Below are 18134 nucleotides of genomic sequence, written 5' to 3' on the forward strand. Positions count from 1 at the left end.
CTGTAGTTTCATAGAGTTTACTGTATGCATTCACATACTTCATCTTATTGGATCCTCATGTCACACCGTGAGATTGGTAGGGCAGAAATTATATACTATTCAGATACAGCCAAGGTTGTTATGAACTCTGTGATATTTTTTTCAAAGCTGATTACAAAACCATACTATTCTTTTATTAAATGTTAGCCTAATATTTAATGTCTGTTATCTCTATGTATAATTTCAAAAATAAAGTAACATCTGTAATCCAAAATGCAATGGCATAATTTACAGCTATATACTTATAGCTGTATCTTTTATAACAGATATAATAGCAATTCTGATAAAAATTCATGGGCCAGTGTGCCAAGTTTCACCATTTCACAGTTCCCTATCCCTCTGGACAAAGGGATTAGAATAAGTGTAAACCTAAACTCTAAAAAGGACCATCAGAGGATGAAGAGAATGAGCATGAGGATGGGGAGCTCTATATACAGGAAGAGGCTAATGTCCATAAGATAAAGCTAAACCAAGGTACCCAGACAAGAGGGTGAACAAGGAGACTGGGAAAGAGTCTGGAAAGAGTTGAGTCCCCACTTCTGTCTTCTCAGGTCCTGTTTCCTGCTACTTTGTCCAGTCCCTTGAACTATATCCTTGGGTATTTAGGAGCTACAGAAACCAATAATTTACCCTTTTACTTAAGCTAGTTTGAGTTGGGTCTTTGTTATTCAATTCAAAGTCCTGACTCATAGAGATAAAATTATTAATATAACTGAAGTTTTCTTTCTATTCCACTTCCCATTCCTCTTTTCTGTCTTTCCTTTCCTTTCTTTCTACTTGTCCTTTTATCCCTTCCCCTGTCTTTCTTCCTCTCGTTCACTTGTTCATTCATCCATCTCTCCGTGCATTCATCTAATAGTCATCAACTGTTGAGCATATATTAAACATTATGCTAGGTTCCGAGGAAAAAGAGATAAGCAACATATAGTCTTTGTTCTCTTTAGAATTAAATTTCCTCTTTTTGCTTTTAAGACCTTGGTGTTCTGGAAAGGGAGGCAGAACACAGGCCAAACATGGGGGAAAGATCATAAAAAGAAATCCTTGAAGCATATGCCTAATATTTTAGATTGGTGGAAAGATTGAAGGTATGAAGGGTGAATTGGAAAGGGGTCATGAAAAAGTGAGCTTAGAGGAGGATTTTTTTAAAAAAATAAATTTATTTATTTATTTATTTTTGGATGCATTGGGTCTTCGTTGCTAGGCACGGGCTTTCTCTAATTGCAGTGAGCGGGGGCTACTCTTCGTTGCAATGTGCGGGCTTCTCATTGCCGTGGCTTCTCTTGCTGCTGAGCACGGGCTCTAGGTGCGTGGGCTTCAGTAGTTGCAGCACGCAGGCTCAGTAGTTGTGGCTTGTGGGCCCTAGAGCACGGGCTCAGTAGTTGTGGCGCACGGGCTTAGTTGCTCCGTGGCATGTGGGATCTTCCCGGACCAGGGTTTGAACCCATGTCCCCTGCATTGGCAGGCGGATTCTTAACCACTGTGCCACCAGGGAAGCCCTAGAGGAGGATTCTTATTAATGACAATTCTTCACCAAGTTCTAGGCAGATGACAAATTCAAAATACATAGCTGTGCATCATTTAAATTGGCAGAGGTAAAAAAAAAAATTGTACTTTGAATAGTAGATTGACTTTTCTTGTACTCTATTATCGATACTAGGTATGGGTAGAGAGGGATTTGGACATGTTACCCTTTCTTCTTTAGTAAGGATTGTGAGAGACTAATTATACAGTACATCTCAGAATCACTGCCTTGTACAGGTCATCGTAATTTCACGAGAGACCAGCTTCAGAGGAATTGATGAACTTTTCCTGGAAACACTAAGCATGTGCAGAAATTCAGTCCAAGTCTACTCACATGGACATTCCCAAGTATGGTTGTAATTTGGAGACAAAAGATGGAAAATTTGAGCCCTCTTATCTGTAACATTTGCTCTTACAAAAGTTCTCAGCTAAGTTGGCAAGCAGGTCATGGTCTAGTTTTGCCTCATCGCTTCAGTCTTCTAAGTTTCTGTGTTTCTTTATTTCCACGCCTCAGCAAATGGGGTTTCTCTCTTTGGATGCGTTATACTTCTCAAAAGGCTGTCCTCTTATACTTGGTGAACTCATTCTTTGAAGGCCTACCTCTTGGAAGCTTTCTCTGACGATCCAAGGCAGAGTTGGCCTTACTTTGTAAGTGTGTGCATCTCTTGCTCATGTCGGCAGACTCTGCTTTGAGTTACTGTTACTTTATTTTTCTCTCTCAAATGAAACAAGGGCTCTGTTAGAGCAGAAACCTTTTATATTCGTCTTTATATGACCAATTTCCAGGCCCATGCATGGGGTGTATTGAGGGTTTAATGTTTGGTGAATAAATAAACAAAATGGAATGAATGAGACACAGAGTGTAGTCTGGTATGGACAAGTAAAAGGTAATGCCTTTCTCAAAAATAAGGTCAAAATAAATATTCCGAAATTTGTAGATGTGTTATTCCTCAAACTTTTAGAATTGACATGTGGAAAGTACATTGTTCAAATTCTTATTTTAAAAGTAATCATGTTACAGACGTTCCTTATGATCTATGTTCAAAAAGACTATGCAATCAAAAAGACTAAGATATGCTGGTTGCCTACAGGAAGATATTTGAGACAAAGCTGAAAGCCTTATAATTCATGATTTTTCATGTTCAATGTATGAAAAGGTCTTGTCAACCCAATACAGTATTTTAATTGAAAAGTATTCTCAAGTCAAATTGAGATGTATTATATACATTTTAATCCATCTACCATAATATACACAATGTATGTATGTATATTAAATAAACTAAGAAGTTCTAAAGCTCAAAATATATTCCTGTTTCAAAGACATATGTTCACATATTTTAAGGATAGGACCCACTCCCCTACTCATAACCAGTATTTCATAGAACATATTTTGGGAGTTGCTGATCTAACAGAAGATAAACTAATAATAGCTTGATAGGGAGGAAATGAGGCTGAGTGAATCCCCAATTGATTTGTGGTTTTAAGCTGCCATTTTAGAATCTGAATGTTAGAGAAAAATAGGTATATTGATGAAATAGTCAACACAGCTTAACAGATACTTTCTGAGTAGCCACTTTGTGCCAGGTACTTTCTGGCACGTGAAGATGCATGAGATAGGCAGGTTGAGAAGTATCACAATCGATAGGTTCCCACATGATAGTTCTCATATTTTCAGAAAAAGGCAATGACAGTGTGCACACTGTATCTGCACGTGATTCTCCTGCTATAATTAATTTCTTAAAAGCTCATAGTGCATTGAAACTCTTGTAACTGTTCGTCAGAAGTACAGACATTGAAGTAGGCAGAAGAAAATCGCTATGAGCACTAAGTTTTAGTAATTTACCCTGTGCATGTTTTTAAAACTCCTACCGTTGTACTCGGAAACAATAAAAATGAGTGCACATATTTTTTTCTTCAGAGAAATGACTGTGTGGTGAAAAATTCTAAATTTAACTTAATATTTCATTTTATTAATTGAGTCTCATTGGTCCTATGTCATGAAAAACGATATACCTTTCAGCTCCCTTTAACAAGGTATCCTATCATTAATCACGAGCTGTCTAGCTATGCTGAAGTTTTCATATTCTTTTATGACTCAGTGCATGCATCTCAGTAGGAAGTAGAGGTGCCTTCTGAGGATTAGCCTCCTGCTCCCACCCCTTCCTCTGACTTCACAGCAGCGGGCAGGCACATAGGCAACACGCATGTGTGTGCGTGGGTGCTTTCTTTCGCCCACACTCTCACGTTCTTACACTGTCCCATCCCCTAGATGAACACCTTCCTGGATGCTAATGATTGTCAGTAATGCTAGTTATTTTCCCCAGGTATAGATACGATTCTTAACCTCATATTCTCTATTAAGATGCTGTTTTACAACAGTATTGATCTATTTCCTTTCCATTTTTCCTATAATTCAACCTGTACTCCCTGCTTATCTTGGGCATGCTCCTCCTTCAGCCGTCTCCCCTCCCTGAAATTTTGACATTCTGTGTCTGAGCTACAGTAATGTGCGCATAATCATGCAATCATTTACTTATTCATTCAACAAATTGTCATCAAGGCAGTGTGCTAGCTGTTGTGGGAATCATAATGAAAAAAAAATTCCTAATGCCTCTTATTCTGAAAGGAAACTTTTAATAGGGAGACTTTTTTGCCATTATATTTAAAAAATTTCTTTTGCATAATGGAACTGCTGTTTTTGACATTTGCTTTAAGTAGCTTTCATAGATACTTACTTTGATTCTGGCACTTAGCTATGATGGAAATGATGGAAGGCACTTTTTTTTTTTTTTAATTTTATTTATTTATGGCTGTGTTGGGTCTTCGTTTCTGTGCGAGGGCTTTCTCTAGTTGTGGCAAGCGGGGGCCACTCTTCATCGCGGTGCGCGGGCCTCTCGCTATTGCGGCCTCTCTTGTTGTGGAGCACAGGCTGCAGACGCGCAGGCTCAGTAATTGTGGCTCACGGGCCCAGTTGCTCCGCGGCATGTGGGATCTTCCCAGACCAGGGCTCGAACCCGTGTCCCCTGCATTGGCAGGCAGATTCTCAACCACTGCGCCACCAGGGAAGCCCGGAAGGCACATTTTTAACTGAGGATATTTGTTTGAAGGTGCAACATAATTGGGATATATAGCATTTGTTAATTTACCACCTACCTCTGTAACACTGTAATAGGGAAAGACTATTTTAGTAAGTAAAAAGATACACTGCTATTATAATTGCCCATAAATAATTTTTTTCATTAATAGGAAAAACAAGATGATAGATACAAGCAAATGACTCTACTATCAGGGAGAATACAAGATGAGTTCCTAAAAGAGGTATGGAATGAAGCCTGACGGGAAATTCAGAGAAGGCCAAAATTACTTCGCTCTGGGATTCCAGGAATAGTTTTATGGAAGGGCTTGGTGATGAAATTTCCTCAGTGACTATGGCTGGGATGTCAACGTATAGAGATGTTGGTGATGGTCCTTGCAGGCTGAGTAAGTAGTATAAATATATACGCAGAGCTATGAAAAGCTTTGGGGCATGGATGTGAACAGTGAGAGGAGGAGGTCAGTTAAATACAAGCATAGAATGGGGAAAGAAATGTCTGTCATGTGTGAAGCACATGCACATTGTGTTCTGCTATGTATTTAGGTAAGTGTCTCTTTGGCTCTGGGAGGTACATTTGCGTGGATAGCTTTCTCCCTGGCCATCGTGCGCAGTCGATTCTGTTGATAAGTTCTTGCCGATGCAGTGACTGCAGTAATCCTTGAGTTACACAGGCCTCACAAGCCCTGATAGAATGTTGAATGTTCAAAAGAAAAATCTAAGTACCTATTAAATCATCAAATGCCGTTGCGTGTTTATGAAATCAGGTGAAAGCCAGTTTCTACATTGGAGCAAATCTGCTTCTCTGTACTCCGTTGGGGTTGTAAGGAGGGATTACTCTGCTCCCCTGAGAAGGTTAAGCTGTCATCTCGTTAAATACGGACTTAAAGTAATGCTGCCAAAGCAGCTGCCTCTTGTGATTGATGATGATGATGATGATGGATGATGATAGTTTTGAAATCAGTTTTGCAGGGGAAATGGCTATTTTTCTCTTTGGCTGATGTTGTAATCTGGATTGGGGATTTCTTGTCATATTAGGTATCTTTTTGATTAAATGGGAAATTGCTAAGGACTGTATTCTCCATGATAAAATGGCTCTAAAACTGAGCTATGGGGCAAATGATAATGAGTTGTTCTGTACATATTAGTTGAGTGACAGCAGTTATTCTGGGCTTTATACAGTGTCCTCCATTGTGAGTTATATTTGGGGAACAAATAGCAACCCAAATCGAGACAGAGAAGTGGCAGACAGTGTGGTACTTTGAAGATAATAACATGCCTTACTAAAGTCTTGCAAGAGTGTTGACACATATTAATATTCAATGTTCTCTTGAAGTTCCTCACGGCTTATACACTTGTCCGCTCTTTTTGGATTGATCTTCCCCCCAGATATCTGCATGGCTGGGCCCCTTACTTCTTTGGATTTCTGCTCAAATATTTTCTCGTCAGAGAGGCCTTCTGGCTCATCATCTCTAGAAGAGTGTCTGTACCTCCTCTGTTTGTTCTCATTGCTACATAGTACTTTTCACCCCCTGAGGTGTTTATTTATTTATTGTCTCTTTCCTAGGATGTAAGTGGCATCAGGGCAGAGACTGAACTGTTTAGTGCTATAAACTGAGCGCCTGTAAAATTTTCTGCCCCATAATAGGCACACAATTAATAATTGTTGAATGATTAGCTGGATGAATTTTTATTGTAGGCACAGAGGGGGCTAAAGATGATTTAGAAAGCTAGTTAATATTTGGCTCCAGAGCCAAACTCAAGAATTTTGGTTTATTAACACAAATTGTTTTAGTTTGTATATACCCAAATAATACAGGCAACAAAGAGCCCTGAAAAGGAAATGGAACATTTCCTTACTTGTAGGTAGACCACTTTCACACATTCTAGAAAAAAGGAATCAATTTTATTTATACAAAATCACTGCTAACCACTATTCCATACCATTCCATTGTGTAAGCCTGAGCAGATGCTGGTCCGAAAAAGCCATGTTCAGAAAGGACAGGAAAACAAAACATACCCCCACCCCAGTTTTTTTAAAGGCCAATAACATTTGTATCCATTGGGTAAACATGATCAATCAAAGCTTTACAAGCTTTATATGGGCTGCTTCCTTAACAAATTGTTTTTTTGCCTTGGTCATTCATCATATCTGGAAGTTTGGATGATAAGCTTGAGCACTCTCTTAGGTTAACACTGAGAATAGCTGCCTGGTAGATATGTAAAGGGAAAAGCTTGTTACAGTGGCAGAACAACATGTATTCTCCTGACACCATAACATAGCATATTGTAGCCTGTTGATATTTGTGTTGGCTGGATGTGGTGAAATCCAGCTAAATTTCAGGAGGAGGATTTGTTGTAATGGGGAAATGAGATATGTGTGGAACAAGTGGAGATGCAGATGGTGAAAGTATTCCCGTGAGCCCTCCTAATGCATGGGGGATTTTCTGATGGGACTGAAAATATTAGTTGCTGAAAATAGAATCATCTACTGTTTTAAATAAGCTACCTTAAAAAATCACAGAGGGCCTTAAATAACCAAGATACAGGTAGCTGCTGTTACCAGCACTATTTAGAGGGATTGATGAACAGTTTTGTGCAGGAGGTAAAGAAGTGCTATGAAAAATGGAAAGTTGAATCACTGGAAGCAAGCTTATGGTATCACATCCAGAGAACACTGCACCTAAATGGTCTATTGCAGAGTGGTCCAAATCATGCTGAGACCTCAGCAGTGAGATAATAATCCAGTTGTATGGCATCTCATGAATACAAATGTTGTTTCCCAGATCAGTTAGTGCTAATGAAAGAGAGCAGATAGATGGGTGAAGAAGACAGGCTCATTTATTTTTTGTGGTAGAACTGGTAAGGCTGGGGCAAAGGATCTAGCTCATTGGGTCAAGTTCAGACATTTGAGGTTGATAAGAACAAGTGTGGAGAGCATTTGAAATAGCTTAGATTGGGCAAGAAGTTGAATGGAAGGGGAAGAAGGGAGTTGTGGAAAAACATACATTGAGATCCAATGAGTTGGAAGGAAATCAAGAAAACAGAAATCTTAGACCGGAAAGTCAGAGGGTGAGAAAAATTGTCCCACAAAAGTGTGGTTTAGATTTCCACTCACAGTACCGTAGTACTCCTTGCCATAGATATTTTCTTTTGAAAAAGCTGCAAACATACTTTGACCTTATCCTCTATATAATGAGTGTTGTTACTGGGCCTCACTTCTAGATTTTATTCTTTTCAAGATCCCTGAAGAGGGACTTTGAATCATTCCTATGTCTACTTTCGCTGGGATGTGTGCCAAAATGGAATTTAAAATAAACCGTCTCTTAGTATCTCCTCATCCCTTTCCAGGGACTTGCACATCGCCCTAAAATGTTTTCAGTGTGGGTTTTGAGTCTCATAGAGAGAAGGTGGCTTCTTGACAAAATAAGGTATCTCGTCACTGGCCCTTGTAATTTAACTTTTCTACGTAAAACTACACTCATTTCTGTGTGGCCAGTTAAGAATATAAGCTTTTAATTTCATGAGAGAATCTTAGATTTAAAAGGACTTGGGAGGATGAACTAGTCTTTAATTAGTAGACCAGGGATGAGGAGGGTGAATCAGTGTTTTCCTTTAAATGGCATGGCTAATTCATAGCAAAATGGGATTGGAACCCAGGTTTTAGGACTGTGGCCTCGGTGCTCTTTCTCACAGGGAGAGCAGAATGGAGTGTTGGTGAGCGTTAAAATTGCAACTGTCATCTCTATTAGCTGTGTGACCTTAATCAAGATATTTACTCTGTAAACTTTTACTTCATCTGTACCATAGGGTTGATAATAATGTTTAACTTATGAATTTGGCTTGAATGGGATAATCAATATTGGATTGGCCAAAAAGTTTGTTCGGGTTTTTTAATAACATTGTGTGGAAAAACCCAAACGAACTTTTTGGCCAGCCCAATGTAGGATTTCGCACAATGCCTGCAAAGTCTTTGAAAATAATCAGTACATGATAGCCCATCTGTATTATATTTTTATTGCTGTGTAACAAATGACCACAGATAAAAAAGCTTAGAATAATCCACATTAATTATCTTGTAAGTTCCCTGGGCCAGGAGTCCAGCCTAGTTTAGCTGGGTTGTCTGCTCAGGGTTTCATAATGCTGAGATGGAAGTATCAGCTGGCCGTGTCTTCATCTGGAGGCTGAATTAGGGAAATAACTGTTTCTAAACTTCCTAAGATTGTTGGCAGCATCCATTTTGTTGGAACTGTGAGACTGAGGTCTGGGCCCCTGCCCTTGGTAGCTTTCTGTCAGTCAAGACTGTTCTCAGCGCCCAGAGGCTGCCTCTGGTCCTTGCCACGTGATGTTCTCTGTAAGCACCTACAACACAGCAGCTTACTTCTTCATATTCGAGAGGACAATCTCTGTTACTTGACGTCTCTCCTTTTAAGAAGGGAGCCTGTCCCTTTTAAGTTCTTACCTCTGTAGGTCAAGATTCCAAGAGAATCTCCCTTTGGAATAACTCAAAGCCAACGGATGTGGAGCCTTAATCCAGTCCCCTTAGTCATATAAGGTAGTGTAATCTAAGGAGTGAAATTCATCATATTCATACCATCATTAATAGGGAGAGGGTTACAAAAGTGGTATATACCAAGGGGCAGGAATCTTGGGGCTGTCACAGATTTCTGTCTTCTTCAGAGAAATATTATTGTTAATTTTTATTAATTATTCTCATTATTATATACTTCTGAGGTTATGATGTCTGAGAGCTCTGTAATTAAAGGTGATTCTATGATAATAGTGGGAAATAAAGGTAACAAAACTATTTTGGAAACTTTGCTTGTGAAATAATTTGCATTGTATCCCTCTTTTTTCATGTTCATTTGGTTTTGGATTGCATAACCATATTTAAAACGTACTAAATGTTATCCCCCCAAAACTATTACAGTTCTTCTTAACATGTCCCAAATGAAGACACAAGTAGACAGGGATCATGGAAACCCAGAGTATAATACTCAGTGGTCAATATAATTCTTTAAAATAGAAACTTTCACTGATTTTGTTCTTGTTCTAGTTAGTAGAGGAAGAGAAGAAATTATTTTAAAAGAATAATTAGTAATGGCACTTGTAAATATTACACATAAATCTGAGGAAGAGAAATTCTGCTTACAATGCTAACGTTGCCTTGTCACCTGTTTACAGAGTGTCATTATCTAAATATTTTCAGAATTCCAAATAAGAATGTCTTACTGTTTCCCATAGAAAAGAAGCTAATGAGAACAATGATCCTTCTGACCAGTTATTAAAATGCATTTTCTGTCCTATAAGCTCTGTCGTTAATTTCCTGGTACACCTTGAATATGCCACAAGCAATTTGTAATAACATCAATTAACATTTGGGAAATTGAGCATAGCCATCTAGGATATTAAATATTTGCTCCAGGAATGCTAATAAAATACGGTGACATTCTGTTCCCAAAGTATTTTTTAATGGTAACAGCAAAGTTAAGGGGTATCAGATGAATGAAGGAATATCTATTTAGATTCATTTTGCTCAATTCTTCTGATTTTTGTGTTCCCATTTGATGCTGACCACTCTCACTTACATTTAGAGGTCCAAGTTTGGAAATAGGGCTCTCAGGGCTACATCACTAATGGTCCCTTAGGAAATATGTCCTTGCGTAATCAAATCATTAAGGGGACTTTCGTAATAAATTGAAAGAATGAATTTGCCCTTCCGTCTACTTCCTCATAGGTCCACTGCCATTTCTGTATTAGGGAATTTTTGGATAGCCAGGAAATAAATTATTATTTAATTTAGCTCTAGTTATAAAATACTATGTAGTCTCTTCTCTTAGGGTTACAAGTTGGCAAAAAAAAGATACTGTTCGATTTAAAAAAATTGAGTTAGTACTACTAATTTTTCTTGATTTGTAATATATTGTGGAGGCAGGTTTCATATTTTTCTGTATAGTATGCACCATGGATTCCACGGAAAAATAAAGTTGGTTTAGTTTCTTTGAAGCAATGCCCTGGAGCATAGATAATAGAAAGAGGAGGCTGTGTTACCATTTTAACTAGTTGTCTAGTTGATATATTTTTATCCAATATATTTTATATAATAAAAACCAACCCTTAGGAAAGTGAGCACATCAAACTGTTTCACTGATTTGATTTTATATTGGCCTAACCTAATTCACATCATCTCAATATGTATGGCATTGTAACCTGTGATGATTTCTACACACGCTCTACATTCATATTTATAGGAGGTGGAATATTGCTTGGCATATAATAGGTACTAGATACATACTGACTTAATGAATGAAGGGACTATACTTATTAAAGCCAACAGTCGCTAATGAAATGATTGAATTTATTTTTCCCTCCAATGTAGTTGAATGGTAAAAATACTCTTGATAAGGTTTTTGATTATAACTTAATACAGTAAGTCATGTTGAAAATAAAATGGACTTATTTCCAAATGAATCTTTAGCAAAACAGTTAAGTGTTTATGTCACATTTATTACATTTTTGTATATCACCTTTGGGACCTTGTTTTATTAATTTATAACATTATGGTATTCCATAAACATGTTTCCATACATTTCACGGTATTTATATATCAATAAAGATAAAAACTACCTTCTACTCTTCCCTTACCTTTCTTACATTTCCATTGATTATGTTCCATACATATGAACCAGAAAAAGGAAAAAAAAGTTGGAAGGCGTTCATTGAAAGTGAAACAGTATTGCTTGTGATAATGATCAAATCATAGAACATCACTTTGATTTTACCTTTTAGCTCTTATAAAATATGTTTTCTTTTTCTGGGTTAAACTGTAGATTTAACATGGCTGATGATTAAAAGCCCATCCACTAGGGAACTTAACTCACATACTTGAGTAAGGTGATAAAAATGCTGAATCCCTTTAAGTACAGATTGGCTTGATAATTGTATTTGATGATTCAGTGGTCTTCCATAGATAACATTTTTGGTTCTTTCTAGAGTCATCAATACTGTTAATATCTAAAGACCTCAGAAAAAAGATTATCTTAAATTATTTATTACTTCTTTGCTTGCCAGGGTGTGTTGTTTTCTTGGTCGCTTTTAAGCTAGTTAATTTAATTTTTAATTTGTTTTGTTATAGAGACTATTATATTCACAAAAGCATAGTAGATAATATATGCAAAGCACAAAGAAAAAAAACCATATTTAGCGTTACACGATTGCTTTGAGTATATAAAGGCCCTTAAGAATAATTTAAGATCCAAAGAGCATTCCTAGAGTCTAGAATTATTAGCTTGGTTTTCTTTTAATTGAAGTTGATCAAGGTGACTAGATTCTAAATCTCCCGTGTACTTTGTGCTATGTAATTATTCTAAACCTATTGAAGAATTTGTCAGTGTTTTTAAACGTGTTTAAACTACTTCCATTTCTGCTGCCTTATTTTTCCGCCCGTTAGAATGAACAGTAACTTTATTTCCGAAAGAAGTAGCCTTATTTCCTTTAAAAATTTTTTGTTTTTGATAGGGGTTGATGTTATGGTGTCTATGAGAAATGAGATCAGAAATTCAAAAGTGATACTACATTTTAGTAACAAAGCAAAACAACCAATATTCTGCCATATGATTTATGCCCTAATTCTAGAATTTCTTTTATCTAGCCTTTGATAAATTCACTGCTAAAAGCTTTGCTCACGAATTTTTATTTAATTGAATTATTTCCTTGAAGCAGAATACAGCTTTCTACTATTAATCTCCTCTTCAGTGGAATCAGTATGACCATAATGTGCCAAGATTTCTTATTAATTTAACATTTTCAGTTATATCTGCATAGCTGATAGATGTCTTGTTACTTTCTGATATTCTGATTCAAGAGGTTTCATTGAGTATTGCAAAAATATTGTTTAATTTTTTTGTCTTATTAAGCATTTAGATAGATACTTCCTGATAAGTAAAAAGTAGGCCTAGATAGTTGTTAGATGAAATATTTTATTTTAGGATGAAATACTGCTTAAGAAAACAATAGGAGAGTCTTCCTACCTTTTTAATCATATCCTCCTGCTAGATGCACTTTATTTGCTCTTGTTTGTGAACTCACAACCCATACTATAATTGGCTTTGCACATCCTGGATCACAAATCCTATATTTAATAATTCTATTCACACAGTCTGTTTCTCACATCATTTCTGGAAACTCTTATCTTTGGCTTAACAGATATTTTGAATTAGCATCTCATGTCTTAACCTTATTTCCTGACCTTTAAAATTTTTTATTTTTGATTATTTTTATTATATATTGATTTGCTCATGTCCCCCATTGAAATGTGGGGCTTCGATGAAGAGTGGCCCCCGCTTGCCGCAACTAGAGAAAGCCCTCACACAGAAACGAAGACCCAACACAGCCAAAAATAAAATAAAATTAAAAAAAAAAAAGTATGCCTTTAATGAGAGAGCAGTATAAGATCAAGTACCTTATGTTTAAAAACAAACAAACAAACAAACAAAAGAAATGTGGGGCTTATGAGGACAGAGACCTTGTCCATTTCATCCACCATTACTTCGCAGATCCTCAGGGTGTTGCTGGGCCTAAGAGAGATTCTCAAAAAACATACAGATATATCACATGATGGTTGTTATTAATATCTATCATGCCCTATGGTTGTTAATATCACAGCAGGTATTGTATACTCTGACACAGTTCTTTTTCTTGTATTTCATTTAGTTCTTATAACCTTATGAGGTACAAGTACTATTATCCAAATGAGGCACAAGTACGAATATCCAGTATTATCCAAATCATTGTATACTCTGACACAGTTCTTTTTCTTGTATTTCATTAAGTTCTTATAACCTTATGAGGCACAAATACTATTATCCAGATGAAATGGAGACTTAGGTTAAATAATTCACCCAAAGCTATATTGCAATAGTTAGCTGATTATTTAGCGATTGTTTAGTCTCTCTGAATTTAAGACTTTTTGACTTCAGACCCCTTTCTTTTAACTTCTCTTCTGCATGCATCCCCTTCCCCGCCCCACCCCCCCATATCTTTATGGGATCTGGACATGTGTTTGCTTTTGGACCTAAGCTTAGTTTTTTAAGTCAGTATATGAACACAAATCAGGACTTCACTAACCAGATGATAAGGGAGCAAGGAGAGAACAGTGAAATTTGTCTCTAATGTTGATGATAATAAGTAACACTTGGGCAGCACGTTATGTTTTATAAAGAGCTTTGCATATGTATTCTTATTGAGTAGTCATCATATTACAAGTTGGGCACTAGGCTCGGAGTTGAAAATGTTAAGTCTGCATCTGATGGGTGAGTGGCAGGCCTGGGACCCAGATCTAGGTATTTTGTTTTCATTCCCCTCTGTTGCACTGTGGCACCTGCAGGTAGTTCCCTTTTTCCCATACTTCTTTGTTTTGTTTGTCCCTTGGTTTCGGGAACTTTGCTCTATTATTTTCAAGCTTTTTTGTTTTCGTCACCAAGCTTTCCCATAATTTCTACAGATCACTGGACTTTTGTAATGTTTTAGGAAATATAAGGAAGGTACTTGGCCGTAGTTAACTTTTTTTAATATATGTTAAAGACTGATGGGCCTCAGTTTCTTATCCACAAATGGAGGTAGCAGTTCGTTTACTCTACCATACAATGTAGCTGTAGGATTAAATCAGGGTTTCTCAGCCTCATATACTGATATCTGGGGCCCCGCAGTTCTTTGTGGGAGGATGCCCTGTGTTTTGTTAGGTTTGTCAGTAGCTTCTACCCAGTAGTACCTTCCTAGTTGTGACAACCAAAGATGTCTTTGGGCAATGACAAAATTTTTACCTCTCAGGGGAAGCAAAATTGCCCCTGGTTGAGAACCTGTGGATTAAATTAAGATAATGAATGGGAAAATGTTTTGTAAATTTTGAAATACTCTTTAAATTCAAGGTGTTATTAGGATGAGCTTTAAGAACAATAAAATTTCACTGAGGTGGGTGAGAAAAGGAGGCGTAAGAGAAAACAGTGCAGATGTATTAAGGACAAAAGTTGGCCCCCTACTGTTACTGCCTTGTGAAAGCTCACTCACTCCTATGCCTGCTATAAATTCCTTGCTTTTGCATTATTCTAAGCAAGTATTTAATATAATGTTGCCTCTTAACAGGAGTTCCCATTACAGATTTGAGTTTTCATTACTTTATGAAATATCCTGCAGCACATTTACCGCCATATGATGAATAATTAAAACTAAATTGCAGTTGTCAAAATAAATGAGCACACCACACTTGGAGATGGGAAAAAAATCCCTAATTTTTTCCCACACGGTTTATTGCATATTACTCCTATTTGTGCTATTCGCTGGTATGTAGTGACTCAAAGTTATTATTCAGAGTGAGAGCATTTATGCTATATTAGCTTTGTTGAATTGAAATTATAGAAGGTGCCAATTAAATTTAAAGGTCTACATGTTGGTTTGTCTACTACTCAGAGTAAGAATCTACCAGTCCTTTGAGATGGCATGAACATGTTATGGCTCACACTGTTATTATCAAGTCTGCTGATATTCATATATGAGATGTTATTAAAATGACCCATTCATACATTATATTATAGGCTTTAGTGGTGGGGCTTTGAGAAAGCAGTCCAAGGGAAGAATGTGAGCATCTTCTCCATCAAGAATTTTCTGCTCTTTTATTTTAATGTAACTTGCTGCATTTACCATCTGGGATAGAAGCTTGAGCACCACCATCACCACCTATTCCAGGTTGCAGAGGATCAGTTCAAAAATTATATGGAGTAGAGCAAACAGTGTAGGACAAGCCCTCTTCATTGCTCTTGCCTGGCAGTGGAGTATTGCTCAGATGTGGAAGTTAGTTGTTTAATTTTCAGACAGAACTGTGTACCTTGAGAAGCTAGACATCTTCCACTTGTACTGTTTTTTGTTTTTGTCAGAACTGATCAACTAAATCTGCCTGAGCGTCTGTGTGTGGGATGCATGTTGAAAGTGATTTTATTTTTGCCCAGTAAGTCCCAAACATGCTGTCATCTTCATTTTATTTTTCCTCTCCCATAGAGTGCCTTTTGCAACTTGCCTCACAGATCACATTGTCTCTACTTATTACCCAGGTCTTTCTCCAGCTGGTAAAATGCATTTTTTTCCCCTCAGCAATATTCAGAGTTTTCCATTTAGTTATTCCCTGTATGTTTCCCTTCACTTTTAATGTGAAAATTGCAAATATATTTCTAACCCTTCTGTACAATGCTTTCCATTTATTGAAAATTCAGGCTATATAAATATAGAAGGGATACCTAAAAAAGTTTCATCTGTTTTCAGCTGTGTATCCCCAACTGGACCAGTTTTTCCAGATAATTTTTTCTTTCTTTGCAATTTCATCTGCATGATATAATTCAGGAAAATAAAAGCTATTTTTTTTACAGAATCATTTTGTGCAGCACACTTTCTGATTAACAAAACACTACCAGAGCCCACTTATACTTTTTTGCAATTTTATGGGGGGGTTTTATGTAAGGGAATGAATGAAAATCTTCATGCTGGACTAAGGCAAGCAACCCATTTAGGCACCTGAGTGAAGAGCAGGTTTTATTAGCTTGGACTTGTCTTATAACCTCTTTGTGCCATGTTCTTCTATTTAAAATGAAAATTCTATCATCTGTACTTGTCCTGCACAGAGGATTTTTGAGGTTTCCAAAAGTGAGGTATACAAAGATGTGAAATACTTTTGCAGTTCCATGTTTATTTTATTTTTCAAATGCATTTTTTTAGAGCTTTTTCTGATAACTATACCATCAGACCCATTAGAACTTTAGATAACATTTCTTCATACAATGTTGGGTAGAGTTAGAGTTGGCTGCAAGAGAAAGAAAATCCATAATAGCAGAGACTTAAATGAGATAAAAGTTGATTTTTCCTTATCAAGTAAAAGTCAAAGTAGGCAATCCAAAGTAGTCACGGTGTTGCAGGATGTTAGGGATCCAGGCTTTGTCAGACACCATCTTTGTGGATGGAGCTTTGGTGTCATAGGCACATTCCAAGCAGCATAATAGAGAAAGGGAGCAATTATTTTCTCTTAAGGGAAGTTCCCAGTAGTTGCCATACAACTGCTCTGGTTAGTGTCGTGGATCAGCACTTAGTTATATGGTCATGTGTAGCTTCAAAGAAGACTGGAAGATATAGTTCTTCTTGTGGCCCTGTGCCGAGCTAAAATGTCTGCCTTGTGGAGGAAGACCAGCAGTATTTTCCCCACAAAATAGTAATTTTAATATATCCTCCACTTGAGAATATTGCTGAGTAGATTGTGAACTACATGCAGACAGGGACTAGTATAATAAAATAATTTTGTGTTATCAGTCTTAACTTACTGCGACACCAGAGCAGTGAATAAATAGTCATTGAAGATGCACACAAAGAGTATTTTTAATGTGAAATATGACTAAAAAGGAGACTGATTTTTTAAAGTTTAAAATAATTGTACTCAATCAGTCTTTATTCTTTCAATAACTATTGAACCTCTTATGTGCTAAGTACTGTAGTCAGATTACTAGAGCTTTTCTCAAACTGGTAACTGATACAACCATTTATCAAGGCATGTTGTGGATTCCTCTTTGGAAATGACGGTCAGACTTAAATTTTAAAACATATCAATATAAGAAAATAATTCTCTTCACTACTCATTTTGTTCTCTTAAAACCTGCTTTCGTTGTTTTTTGCTCTGACAGCTTTCTGATTCTTCCAATTAAAAAAAAAAAAAAGAAAAATCTACCATAGTAGGATGGTAAATAGTAGAGATATCTAGAGACCATAGTAGAGATTTGGTCCCCTTGAAGGATTTTTAAATAAGGGCTGTTAACTGTGATTGAGGTTCTCATACTCCTGAGACAAAGGAGCCTTAATGTCCTGGGATCAGGTTAATTAAATGTTTCATTTATTGAGCTCTGTTGTTGAAGGACATATAATGCCTTCTATGCAAACTGATTCATTGGTAAAGAACAGCATTGCTGTTTTGAGTTTCCTAGAAATGTCACAATATTGGAGACTTCTCAGAGGATTGCTGGAGAGTTCTCAGCAGGCGAAGGTCATATGTAGTAGCAACAGCTGCCACCACACTCAAGCAATATGCTTGGCTTGGGGTTTTTAGATACCAAAAGAGTATGGGCTCTCACGTACTAAAACCAAAGATGAAATTGCCAAAGTTATTTTTATGGTTCCTCAAATATAATCGAGCAGTGGAGTGATACACTTATTATTATAGAATTTTAAAAGGGAAGTCAGTTAAGAATTAAATGCATTTATTGTCATGGATCTGTCTGTCTCAAAGAAACAAAGAGGGTGCTTGGGGAATTTCCCTTTCAGGGATGTAAAGAGCTTCTGATGACTGAACTTTGCCTGTGTCTAAAAGATACCATTCACCTCCTTTTCTGTCTCCTGTGCCAAATATGACTGTGTGGTGTAGAAATTAAGCATAACAACCACTGAAAGAACCATTTCC

At 37.0% G+C, this 18134-nt stretch overlaps 1 protein-coding gene across 2 annotated transcripts in view; it reads left to right on the forward strand.

The window, feature by feature from the left end:
• The window catches only part of CNTN4 (contactin 4), a 950914-nt gene that overhangs the window by 154240 nt on the left and 778540 nt on the right, over nucleotides 1-18134 (forward strand). Inside the window, exon 1 of one of the 2 annotated variants that reach the window (XM_036869675.1) lies at nucleotides 4860-4878. The exons of the other annotated variant lie outside the window; for it this stretch is intronic. The gene's annotated coding sequence lies outside the window, so the exon portion shown is untranslated. Of the gene's footprint in view, nucleotides 1-4859; nucleotides 4879-18134 lie in introns of those variants that run through there. 2 annotated transcript variants of the gene reach the window in all.

Source organism: Balaenoptera musculus, chromosome 11 (assembly GCF_009873245.2).
Source record: "Balaenoptera musculus isolate JJ_BM4_2016_0621 chromosome 11, mBalMus1.pri.v3, whole genome shotgun sequence".
NCBI classification, from domain to species: Eukaryota; Metazoa; Chordata; class Mammalia; order Artiodactyla; family Balaenopteridae; genus Balaenoptera; species Balaenoptera musculus.